This window comes from Phyllostomus discolor, chromosome 9 (assembly GCF_004126475.2).
Source record: "Phyllostomus discolor isolate MPI-MPIP mPhyDis1 chromosome 9, mPhyDis1.pri.v3, whole genome shotgun sequence".
In the NCBI taxonomy this organism is placed as follows: domain Eukaryota; kingdom Metazoa; phylum Chordata; class Mammalia; order Chiroptera; family Phyllostomidae; genus Phyllostomus; species Phyllostomus discolor.
The window spans coordinates 24,483,842-24,496,671 of record NC_040911.2 but is presented as its reverse complement, the minus strand read 5'-3'; positions in this window follow the sequence as shown (position 1 = coordinate 24,496,671).

Sequence of the window (12,830 nt, the reverse complement as noted above, 5' to 3'; positions counted from 1 at the left end):
GCCAGAGTCAAGAAGAAGATAATTAAGGAGACAAAAAGAAGTCCAGATCAAGGAGGTGGAACAGTGCAAGAAGGAATAGATAGAGAGTCCAAGAGTGAGAGGAAAGATGAAATTAGGCCAGAATAGAAACAGAGAATTTAAAAAGAGTAATTAAAAATGACAGAGTGATTCAGCAGTCTTATGTAAACATGTTTTCAGAATAGTGAAGCATCAAACTTATCTTCAAACTTGCTTGAAGCAGAGACTACTGTTCATTCTGAGATCTCTCTTCAGTTTTCCAAGAGTCCACAATATTACTGAAAAGTCACTACACGCATACTTCAGAGATATTGTGGGTTTGATTCCAACTACTGTAATAAAGCAAATACCACAATAAAATGAGCCACACATTTTTTTGGTCTCCCAGTGTGTATAAAAAATTCCTTTACAAACTACTTACATACACACCAACCCATACATTTTAATAACTAAAAGCCACACACTTTGGGTCATTTCTTCATATATTTCTATTATTATTTGTGACTACTTTTGCTACAGTTTCCCCCTTCCTCCTTTCCATCTCTCTGTCTTTTTTTTTCAACTCTATTACTCAAGGTTAAGAATTAGGCAAATATAGAATCACTGTTCAATATACTCAAAGACAGCAAAACTTTCTAACCACTTCTGTTAATGCTAAGTATTCTATGGAGAGAGAGCTCTCACTCCCAAACAGATGCACATTTTCTGGAAATATTGGTGGTATTTAGTAACACAAGGAGATTCATCTGGACTTTAAAAAAAATGTTCCACCTTTACTGGAATGTCTGACATCTGAACTACTTTGTGTTTCAATTCTAGGCCTCAGCATTGATCAGACTGACAACCAACCAGCATCATCCTAGCTTCATCTGACCTTGATCTCCTCAGGAATTTGTCCTGGACTCCCTGTAAATCCCTCCTATCCTAACCTGGATTATTTGCATATTAGAAAATACAAATGCCAACGTCTCCTCCTCTGACCCAGTCTTCAGAGAAAAGCTGTAATTCTGAGGCTGCTTCCTGAAAGGTCTAAAGGAGAGAAGGGGCCCGACACTCTGTAAACATAGCAAATACCACAGAAAGTCATTATTTCCCCAAGGACAAAAGGAAAGAGCTTCTCTTGCAGATTCTGCCAATCACGTCTTGACGAGGGAAGTAGGGATGGCCTGTCACTAGAGATAGATGGTTGACAACAGCCAAGCCTTCCTCTGCTGGTTGCAGAAACTTCAGCGGCTTGGACATAAATGCTACTGGTCTCAGAGACAGCAGCACCCAGAAACTGCAAAAGATGCATATTGTGGTAATGAGGGTCAACTGAATGGTAGATTTTCTAGTCAATGAAATCACAAGAGATTCCTAGATGGAAGGAATTTTGAGTGAGGTGCCTGCCCATCATGGTTCTGGCAGGACACCAAAGTCACCCTTCTCTGATGGTGCTGTGGAAGAAATATCTGTCAGGTGGTTTTCCTTTGTGTCCCGAAGTTCCATAAAAAGCAGATAAAAATCATTTGTTACTGTTTCCTGCTTCTTCTGTAGTTCCACACTGGGCTCCATCCCCCACTTCTGTTTCTTCTCAGGCTCTAGAATTAATCTAGTTTTTAAGCTGAGGGAACCTAAGAAGCTCAGCAACTCAACAACAAGTACATCTCATTCATGGTCCTTCTTCCCTCAAGAACTAAATTCTTGCAGTCTAATTACAACTGAATTGTTACATTATCCCCTAGTTCCACTGGCCCAAACCTTTGTTTACTTCTTTAGAAAGGCAACTTGCTTATGAACTTCAGTCTTTCTGATTGGGTACATGTTATTTGCAATTGCATATTCCTATTTGTAAATGTTGGTCTGCTTAGATAGCCTTCTATTGTCCACTGCCTGTAACCACTCATGTGTTCATTCAAAATTATCTACTGATAGTTTCTATTATTTGCCAGATATTCCATTAGGGTTAGGGAGAAGATGGTTGCAGAGTACAAATCTGGTCAGATCTTACAGAGCTTTCCTTGACCTCCAACCCCCATACTGTTTTTGGTAGGTCAGCTGGGAGGACTCTATGACGACCTTCCCTTGAGCCCCTGACCCAACGTCCCATGACACTGCCTTAACTTATTGGATCACAGAATGAACTTGTAGCACCAGCAGTGGGGCTGATCTCCCCACACCCTCACTGGTTTTGGCAGCCACAGAATTTTCTCCAGTGCTTCTCACTCAAACACCATTATTTTGTTTTTGCTATCCAACATAACAAAGCCACCGTTAAATCTCTGCCTTATTCAAAACAAGTCATTTGTGAGCAAGCTGAGGATAAGTGTTTCCTATCATTTTCCTTAAAGATCTTGGCATTTAACAGAGAAGGGGAAAAAAACACACAAAAAAACTTTGTTACTAGGCAGTAAAACTCTCTACAATCTGAATATTCACATTGTTCATGGATCAGCAAACACCCCAGTTTGTCTGTAATTGAAAAAAACATTTGGCACATTTCTATTAAAAAACCTTCCCCTTCATGAATGTTTAAACAAATTAACTTGAACAAGAGGCAGTGATATGCATATCAAAAACAATTCTTAAACCTGAAGTCAACTAAAGCATGGGAAAATCGGTGTGCTGGCAGGTATTCTTTCCCAATTTCACACTAACAATCTCCTTAGCACCCTTTCCCCCTTTCAAGCAAGCATTTTTGCTTTTATCTTCAATGTTCTTAGAGCTCTGGTCACTGCCTAAGCATTCTTGGTTTACTAAAAAACAAGGGTGATGTCAGTCACGTGGCCATAGTCAAATTAAGCTGGGGCATTTTGTTCCACTAATTAGTCTAAAGCTCTCTTGCTGTTAATTAATGGTGTTCCACAGATGCCTATTTAAAAGGCTCATCTAAAGTTTATATACAATGAGATCAGTTCTACTTGCATAACTAGAGCATTACTCACCCTAGTATATGGACAGAAAGATTCTAGTATCGCTTTTGCATCCGGTTAAATCTGTGGCTGTAAGCAAGTTGCCTTAGTTTTGCATCTTTAAAATAGAGTAAGATAGCATCTAAATTAAATGATTCTAAGAAGCAATCAGGTCTATTGTTATTCCCATTACCAAACTTGGCATGTATGGGCATGGTCTAAAAGACTCACAGGTCACACATCAAAGTAAGATATCATGTGCATGGTATAGGACTTCCTCAGATACTTTAATGATTGAATAAAGTTATATATTCCCAGTTTCAGGGCATGCAAACCCTCTGAGATCACAGTTAGAGCCTTTCCATTTGTATTTTTTTTTAATAAACCGGAAAACACTTGGATAAACCTTTATCCCTCCTCTGCCCTGAGATTTGGATGCTGGAGAAAGTATCTACCACATTGCAGACTGGGCCTTCTCTTTGATTTGGGAACTCCATGCTCAGAGGGGTCTTCTTTCCAAGAAATGTATGCTGTGCTCACTGCCTTTAGATAAGGGTCATCAAATACAGTTTAGATGAAGAAAAAGAAATAAAGGAAGGAAGAGAGAGAGGGAAGGGGAGGAAAAAAGGAAGGAAAGAAGGGAGGGAGGGAGGAAGGAAGGAAGGAAGGAAGGAAGGAAGGAAGGAAGGAAGGAAGGAAGGAAGGATAGTAAAATGGCGGAGGGGGAGAAGAAAAGGAAAAAATACTGACCTCTGCGACTTTGGGGAGAGTGTATGAGTTTACACAACCACAATTACGACAAGAATATCTCTCTCCATCTTGTAAGTAGAATGAAATGTCTTTTGATACCTAACTTTCTTCCTCTATTTCTCATTATTGCTCTGATTTCTTGTCAGTTATGATTTTGTCTTACTATGAATTAAAATTATTTCCCTAATACCTCTTAAGTACCTTCTTACTAAGTAGAAGAGAGATTTTCTACTCACTGTGATCCACCAAATAGTCCTTAGAGATGGCTAAGTCTATCCCTACAAATGGACAGATGAGGAAATGGAAACAGCTGCTATCTGGCAGAGTAAGAACTGATACGTTACCCCCTCCAACCACTCCCCTTACCCCACACCATTGAACCACATTCCCATCTTGAAATGCTTGCCATTTCCAATAAAATGTAAGGAAAAATCAAGTCATAAGGTATGCTCAGAAAGTGTTCAGGTGAAAGAAGGTAATCAATCCCATATTAACATTGAATCAGAGGAAAACAAGGAGAATCATGTTAAAAAGTTGTAGCAGAGGCAAAAGAAGAGGCAGTGGATATGTGACACAACATATAAAACCTACAGGAAAGGAGCTGCTGAGCTTTCCCCTTAAATGCATAACAAATGCAATGCCTTGAACGTTAGCTGATTGCAGAAACTTGGTATTAACCTCGAGATTTTTGGATGATATTGTCCCGTCTCTAGGAAATTCCATTTATGCTTTGAAATCAATCTCTCTCTGTGTCTCTGTCTCTGTCTCTTTCTGCCATGCACACCTCTCTCAGCCTCTTTCTCCCTCTTCCTCAAATGGTAAAATGTACACAATTTCAGAGAGCACAACTACCCCAACTGCTCTGGTTTTATTAAAATCATAACAATGAAGGGCAAATTCTCATATTGTTAACTTTAAAAAGTTACAAAAATTGGTTTCTTGTTTTCCTCTTGATTCCTGTTAGATTAACCCTTCCCAGAGATAAGTATTATGAATAAATACAGATGTAATCCGTGGAATTCACCACCAAGGGGAAAATGTGAAATTCAGGTGAATGAAAAAGATAGACATAAAAAAGACCTCTCTGCCTATCAAACCTTTCATTTCCAAGCAGAAATAATTACAGTGATGGTCAGTGGGGAGATTTGAGCAATTTACAGAGGTATAACAGCAGTTCCTATCAACACGGTTTTATATTCAGGGCAAGGCATAGAACTCTGGGTCCTGAAGCATTGCCTATAATCTTTATTTCATTTTTAGATGTTATGCTGTAATAAAATGTAAAAAGGGAATACATAAAAAGTTATAGAGGTGGGAAAAAACATGGTTTGAAGTTGTATGGCATTTCTTGACAGGGCATGTTCCTAAGGATATGCAGAGAATAACAAATGCCATTTGAAATAAGTACACTAGAGATCTGAAACTAGATTGAAAACCCAAGTCAATTTTCCTGAGTGTCATTTGATTAGCTTTCTTATATAGAATGGAGGTTTAAACAATGCTGGGATTCTGAGTGCAGAGGTGCTTGGGAACACACTGAGAAATGTGTTCTTCCCACCAATTTCATTCCGATGGCTTTACAACATTATCTTTTCACATTCTTCCTGTGTTTTTTCAATAATCCATAAGTGAAGCAATGTCAGAGAAAATGTGATTGATTGTGGTGAAGCACGCCTGCACACTCACGTGCAGTTAAGTTATTTTTCTATTCCCTTTCCAATTTGTCCCAGAGTTGCTCCAGGCAAATACCTGTAGCCTATTGCAGGTATTTGGTGGGAAGATAGAAACAAAGTTCTGGAGCTTGAGGGGGAATCTTTGCGCAGGTAACAAACAATTCAATTGTGCCTAGTGGCTATTTCCATCTAGTCAGAAATTTCACCTGCTTTGCCATGTTATTTATTCTCCTTTCTTGAGACAGTCTAGAAAGGAGTCCTAGATATTATGTAACTATTAAGTTTAGGATAGAATTCCTGTATTATTTCCTTACCCCTTTTTGTCCTTTGTTTTGTCCACACTGAGCAGAACAGAAAAATTGTGCATTTTAATGACCATACTGGCCTCTAATCCAGATATAAACTTAATTTTATCATGAATTTAGTAGGTTCTAACTTTTAAAATATATACTCAGAAAGTATCATTCTTATTACTCTGGTTTCCTCCCCAAGAAAAATCTACTTCTACTTACATGTAACCTTCTTTCCCCCACAATAATATGGATATCCTTGCCTTGGAACAATTACATTCCTGTCTGCCTTCAAAAGCTCTTGCACCTTTCGTAAATTTTGTCAGCATCTGTTTAATTTGTTCCTGTCTGTGTGAATTTGTTCTGAAGAGGCTGCCCTGAGTTTCCTAATCTCACACAGTGCGCAGACTGATGGTGTGCATCCAAATCTCAATCCTTGAGTTCTGGCCATCTAAGGATATAAAATGAAAACCAACTTCAACTGTTTTAATGACTGAGAACCTATTTGCTATCTTTGTCTTCTATAAGGTGTTTCAATTGCTGACAATTGTAGAAACACAGTCTTTAATGGGACAAGATACTTTCTGAAACATCTGATTTTAATCCAGTAGGTGGCTGGATTTGCTTTTCAGGCTAAGGCACTTGCATCTTTGATCTAGTGTCACTGCTCCCTCAGAAGCATCTAGTAAGGCCCGAGGATGTCACACGTGTATTTAGACCAACCGAGTTTATTTTAGACTATGTCAGATTTTAGTTACTCCCTTGCTTTCCCTCCCCTCTTTTGCACTAGGTATGGAAGATGCTCTTGAACTCTGACTAGTAATAATACTCTGGACCAAAATGCTGGTACCTTGCTAACACTGAACACACATTTCAAAAAAAAATGAGAAATGACTGCTTTAGTCCAGTGCCTGCAGAGAGAAGCCAATGATATAACATTAACTGAGATGGGTCTATATGAACGTGACTGAGTTGTGTGCTCCAGTACAGCCTTTGTAGGAGGGTAGTTTTCTAAAGTGGCAAATTGAACTAAGTGAATAGTAGAGCATTTGGATTATGCTGAAGAAAAATATCCATAGCAAAATAATTTATTTCATGAACTTGGCTACTGAATGGATTCCAAAATATTTTTTTTAATTTTCCATTTTTATGTTGATCATGTACAAAACCAAGCTGTAATGAGAGGCATGTATCCAGCTATCCAATAAAGCTGTCATGAATATTCTTCATAATAGCACAACTGGCCTAATTCATGCAGACCATGCCATAATTTGAAATCAAATCCTAAAGATACTGAAGTCAAGTGTCCATACTGCTTGCTTAGGGATGCTTAAGTCTATTGACATTTCTTTCCAACGTAGGTCTGCATTTCCTTGTTTTTTTTTTTCTTGTGATACCTGGATTTCATTTTATTGATGCAATTCCTAGATTAATTTCTCTGTTCTTATTACCAGATTATAGTTATGACTCCCTGGGGAAAAAATAAACACATCCATACACAAACATACACATAGTGTTTCAATATTCACTGATCACATTTCAGATGGAGGATTTTTTTTTATTAAAAATCAGTCTCAGGCTGGTCTTCCTAATCTACTGTTCAGCTGATATCTCTCAGTCTATGGTCCAATATAGATTGTAAGACTCTGGGGAAATGAATGTTGCTGAGTTCAGAAGATTTTGGAAGTTTGGTTAAATTATCGATACACTCTTTATAGATTATCTCTGGTGTATAGACGATCCCTTTTGTTTTTGTTGTTCTATTTATAACAAAAAAAAATGCCACCTTCTTCCCTCTCACCCTATCAGACAAAACACAACAACAAAAAGAACTGTTAAGGATTTCTTTACTAAGCATTCTGTCTTCTGGTAACGATTCTGAATTGTTCTTCTGAAATGTGGAACTGCTGGGCTGGCCCCTGACCCATGGCCTGAGAGTGTCACTAAACTAGAATCAGAGATGGTGTTAGGTGGCAGTTTGGAAGGGGAAACGACACATCTAATAACCAAAAAGAATGGCTAGTAATTAGCTGAAATGACAATAATTAACAGAAATGACAAGTCTAATAAATTTTCACTTAAGTGTTGTCATATGGCACTTTGGGTTTTTAGTTTTCCATTTTAAATATTAATCTCAAAGGAGTTTACTTTAGATGAAAAGTCATATCAAGTATAGAGATGGAAGTAATTCTATGCACACACTCCATCAAATTCTGTTTTATCAATGTCACTTACGCTATGATCAGTAGAAAATGGATTAAGATCTCATATTGTTCCCCTAAAAATATATTCCTTTTGTATATACCTCATTTATTCAGCTCAAAAACATTCAGCCACAGAGATCAAAGGGAAAGTGGTTGTTTTTAATTTTCTTTGATATCTTCAAAGATAAGAAGGTCTCACCCCTCCCCTCTTTCCCCTTCCTCAGCAACAGACAAAGAAGGTTAAATCTTATTAGCATGTCCTATATAGCTAGTCATAACCTAAGTGACCTGTCATGGCACTAAATGCCTACTAGAACTTTCTCTGTACTTGCAAGATGGAAATTTTATGCATCAATGCTTTTATGCATGCATCTGATTTGGGAAGTTCACTGCTTTATGGATATGAACATTGTGATCATGTAAATTGATCTACATAATGGGATTTTGTGTGTGTGCGTGCATATATCTATATGGATATGGATGTATGCAAGTGTATTCTAAAAGGAAATATAATACATGAAATGTTAACTTTAATGATATGAAATGCATTAAATTCAAACTACCTTGCATGTGTATACAAATGCATTATGTCTCTATCATTGTGCTCTGCAGGGATTTAAGGCAGAAAAAAAATTCATCATACACTCTGATGTGCCATGCTAAACGAGAGTGCAACATGGCACTACTCTAGGCAATAAATAAGATCCAAGGAAACCAAGACTTATGAAGCTTTTAAGGACAGCCCTTAACAAAACTGTAATAAAAATGAAATTTTATTCAAGGGCATACAGCTTCTCCTTTCAGGTACCCTGACTAAGCTCCTTTTGTCTCTAACTATCATCTAGTGGAAACCAAGAATTCTAAATTTCAGGGTTCTAATAACCAAAAAGGACTTTAAGTTCTCTCCTTTCTTCTCACCAAAATTCATTTACCATTGAGTCTCATTACTTCAAGGTCTAATAGATTTAGTCAGAGAACTAAATGAGATAAAGCATTAATTTCTTAAAGACTTACTGTTCTCAGGCAATGTAACATCTTAACCCAGGTCCTAATTAAAACTATTTTTAATGACACTTACCATGGTAATCCTAATCCTTGAAATTAATTTCAGGTCTATGATATTCTGAGAGAGTTGTATTCTGTGTATTTACCACCTTTAGAACAGTGTCTTGTGTGATTCTACAAGCCTAATGGAATCTGGTGGATCATTTTTCAAAACTGGACTCAAATTGCCCACCTTCTACCTGGTCATCACCAACACTAAGTAGATATTCAATTCACATTTAATGATGATGCTGATGCAGCAGATATTGGCAATTTCCAGAGAGAGCTTTATAGAGTCATCTGAACTATACTTCTATTTGTTGCATAAAGAAAAAATAATATGGCATACAAGATAAAATAAAAAAAATTATAGCAGAAATCAGCAAGACTGTGTTCCTGTTCCAGATCTTCTAATGCTCAGATAGCAGCAGAATTATAGAACCAGTAATCCTGTGGATTCATTTTAGAAATCTAGTCATCATTTGATCAAGAATAATTTTATGTGTTGAATCCATTTATTTGACAAATATTTATTTCATATATTTTAACCATGGAGAAGCCAACAATGAATCAAAACCGGTTTTTGTCATTAATTTTATTTTCTACACTATATAAAGTGTCAGTAATAAAAAAGAATGAACACAAAATTCAATGGCAGAATTGTCTTTTGTTTGTGACATTGGCCCAATAATTATATAGATCATATTTGAATTCAAAACTGTACCTAGAGCACTATTGGTATATTGGGTCTCATAGTCCCCTCCTCAACATCCATGTCCACCTAAAACCTCAAAATGTGCTTGGCTCTAAATTGAATGACTGGTATCCCTATAAAAAGGACATGTAACTACAAACAGAAAAGAGACCATGTAAAGATGCAAGTAGAGATTGGATTTCTGCAGCTAAAGCCAATAAACTCAAGGATTGTCAGAAGAAAATCAGTTAGGAAGAGGAGACAGAGGATTCTTCCCTAGAGACTTCACAAGAAGCACAGCCCCGCTGAAACCTGAGTTTTGGAATTCTAGCCTCCAGACTTACGAGGTGATGATACATTGCTTTACCTAAAGACACCCAGTTAATGGTAACTATTTATGGCAGTCCTGGGAAATTATTACCATTGATATGTCTGATTGTTTTTTTTTTTAAGATTTTATTTATTTATTTTTAGGGGGGGAGGGGAGGGGGGAGAGAGGGAGAGAGAGAGAGAGAGAGAGAGAGAGAGAGGAACATCAATGTGCAATGTGCGGTTGCTGGGGGTTATGGCCTGCAACCCAGGAATGTACCCTGGCTGGGAATCGAACCTGGGACACTTTGGTTCCCAGCCCGCGCTCAATCCACTGAGCTACGCCAGCAAGGGCTTGATATGTCTGATTGTTTTTGATAAATGAATACCTGGCCCACCAAATGAATTTGGCCCCACTGAACATCTGTCCCAGAGATCGAAATAGGCAGAGTTTTAGGTTAAGTCTATTTTTTATCTATTTAGTTAACATATTTATCAAGAAATATACATATGCAATAAATTAATTATAAATACAATTTTTCCATATATAGTTGTTTAGATTTTGCTCATGACAGCAGAGGCTAGATTATGCTGCAGTAACAAAAATCAGTGTTTTGAAAAAAATGGTTATTTCTTGCATATACTACATATTTATTCTGTGAGAAGAGGATAACCTTCTCTGCTTTATCTTCACTCTGGAGCCCTCTCCAAAAAGGAAAGTGGTCTGGAGGGCTTAGGATAGGCACACAGATACCTTACTTACACTGACAACCTGCTGCAAAGAACTGGACACATTACTCTATAACTAACAAGAGATCAAGAAGAGCCATCCCACCAGGAGCCAAAGACTAGAGAGCAAGAAAAACATGTCCAACAGCACACATGACCCAGCCTCATGACCAGTTCACCCTCAGGTTCTTGAGACATTCTTTCTTATTTCTTCATGCTTCTATACTGTAGGTCAGTGTGGTACTCAGATTGTCAGGTGATACACTGATAGTTGGAATTTGTCAAACTGCTTTTCAAACTAATCAAGAAGTATATTTTAAATCTCTAGGTAAGACAGGTTTCGATTTTGCATTTGGTATTGTAATTCTAGCTGTCTTATAGTTCTAGCTGAATTATATTTGGTAATATAGGGCCATTATGACAAATATCAGTGGGAATTAGGATAGCATAAAGAAACATGATATACAATATAATAAACGCATCCCCTCATTCTCTGAATTTATTATTTCACATTTAGAATTTTTGCCATTATAATTACTTAAAGATAGGAAATTAGATGCGTTTCTAAAATCAGAAAAAATGGTCTTATGGGGATACCTGAGAAAATGAAATAAATTGAGTTTCTATAGCCAAGAAAAAGCAAAATGGTGATTCAATGGCCTTCCTTAATTTATGATTATCTATGAACAGAGTTTTTCTGAAGAAGATAGTGTACAGTAGGATTTTTTAAATGATTCTGTTTTGTTTTGTTTTAACTATAACACAGCATAGAGAAATGTCTTTAAATGAGTGCTTCCAAAGGTTCTGTTAAGGACGTTACAGCAACATCACACCTGTAGCCCACCAGAGACTGGGCAACTTGGCTGGTGGAAATCTCACAAATACCTGCACTTACTGACTTGCGCACCTGAGCTCCTACTTGCAAGTGTTCTTTCACTGAGACATGTCAGTTTTTTCCTGCCCTGAAGTCCCATCCCATTATGTGAGCTAACTGATTAGGATCTGAGCCTAAAGTGAATAGACATCATGCCTTAAATTTATGCCAAATTCTGGTTTTTACTTGGCCAATGAATTCCCAGTTAAAGTGATAACTATTAAATAGAAGTAATACTTTTAAGTATGACAGCTTTCAGAAAAGAAAGTTACATTGAAGCTTGAAGACTTCAAAGGAATAAATGTATAATGTGAGAATGATAAACAGAGAGAGGCAGGGTTTTATGTGCATTTCCCTCACACATCGTATCGTGTGACTGTCATCTTTCGTACATCTAGGTAAGATCTGGCCTTTCATTCTCCTTATGGAATATGCTTTGAGGACCTCACAGGCTCACCACATAGTGAGATAAAGTTGAAAATGCCTTTTAATCTTGATTTTTGCTGTTCAGTAATGAATGACCAGAACGGTCGGGAGCTGAAAACATTTTTGACAATACAAATTGTATATTGACTCTTTTAGCTGTGGTCCTAAATGAAGAAAGGTAATAGTATGAGCATTTACATTTCTTCTTTCCTTCCTTCTTTATTTCCTTCCTTTGTTTCTTCCTTTTCCTTTTTAGCGTGGGACCTGGACTGGGAAATTTTTTAGATTTTTTAAGACCAAAGAAGCAAAACACTTTATCTTGTAGGGCACAGCAAGAATGTAGTTTTTAGGTTTCAATGTCTCTTTCTATGGGGCAGGTACATTTCACCAATGCCTGTGTTTCTGAGGTGTTGCCATGTCTTTCTATTTGAGCAAAAAACAATATCATTTTTAATATAAAGAAGCATGCTATTGTTTTGTCACCATCAAAATAACATATGCATTTATGACAGTATCAGGGGAAAGTGGAGTGGTGAGGCAGGGTTTGGAGGTCAGGTCCCTGGGAACCACTCTTTTCTGTGTCATTTACTGCTAAAATGACCTTTGTCAAGTCATTACAGATCCCTAGGGTTCACTTTCCACCTTTTTCAATGGCCTGGTGTAATGAAACTGCTGTTAAAATAACTTAACTAAATATCACTTACAGGATATTTTATCCTCTTCACTCATTCCCATATCAGGGAGTAGGGACCAGAGATAATATATTGAAGATATTTAGAATTAGATTTAGGAAATATATTAGACCAACATTTTTCACTTGTCTTCTTTGTTCTGAATTCATCTGTTTTGATGCTTACATAGAGGAGCCTCTACACTCCTTTGCAATTTCTCTTTACTCTATTTCAGATTGTCAAAAATTCTATTGTTA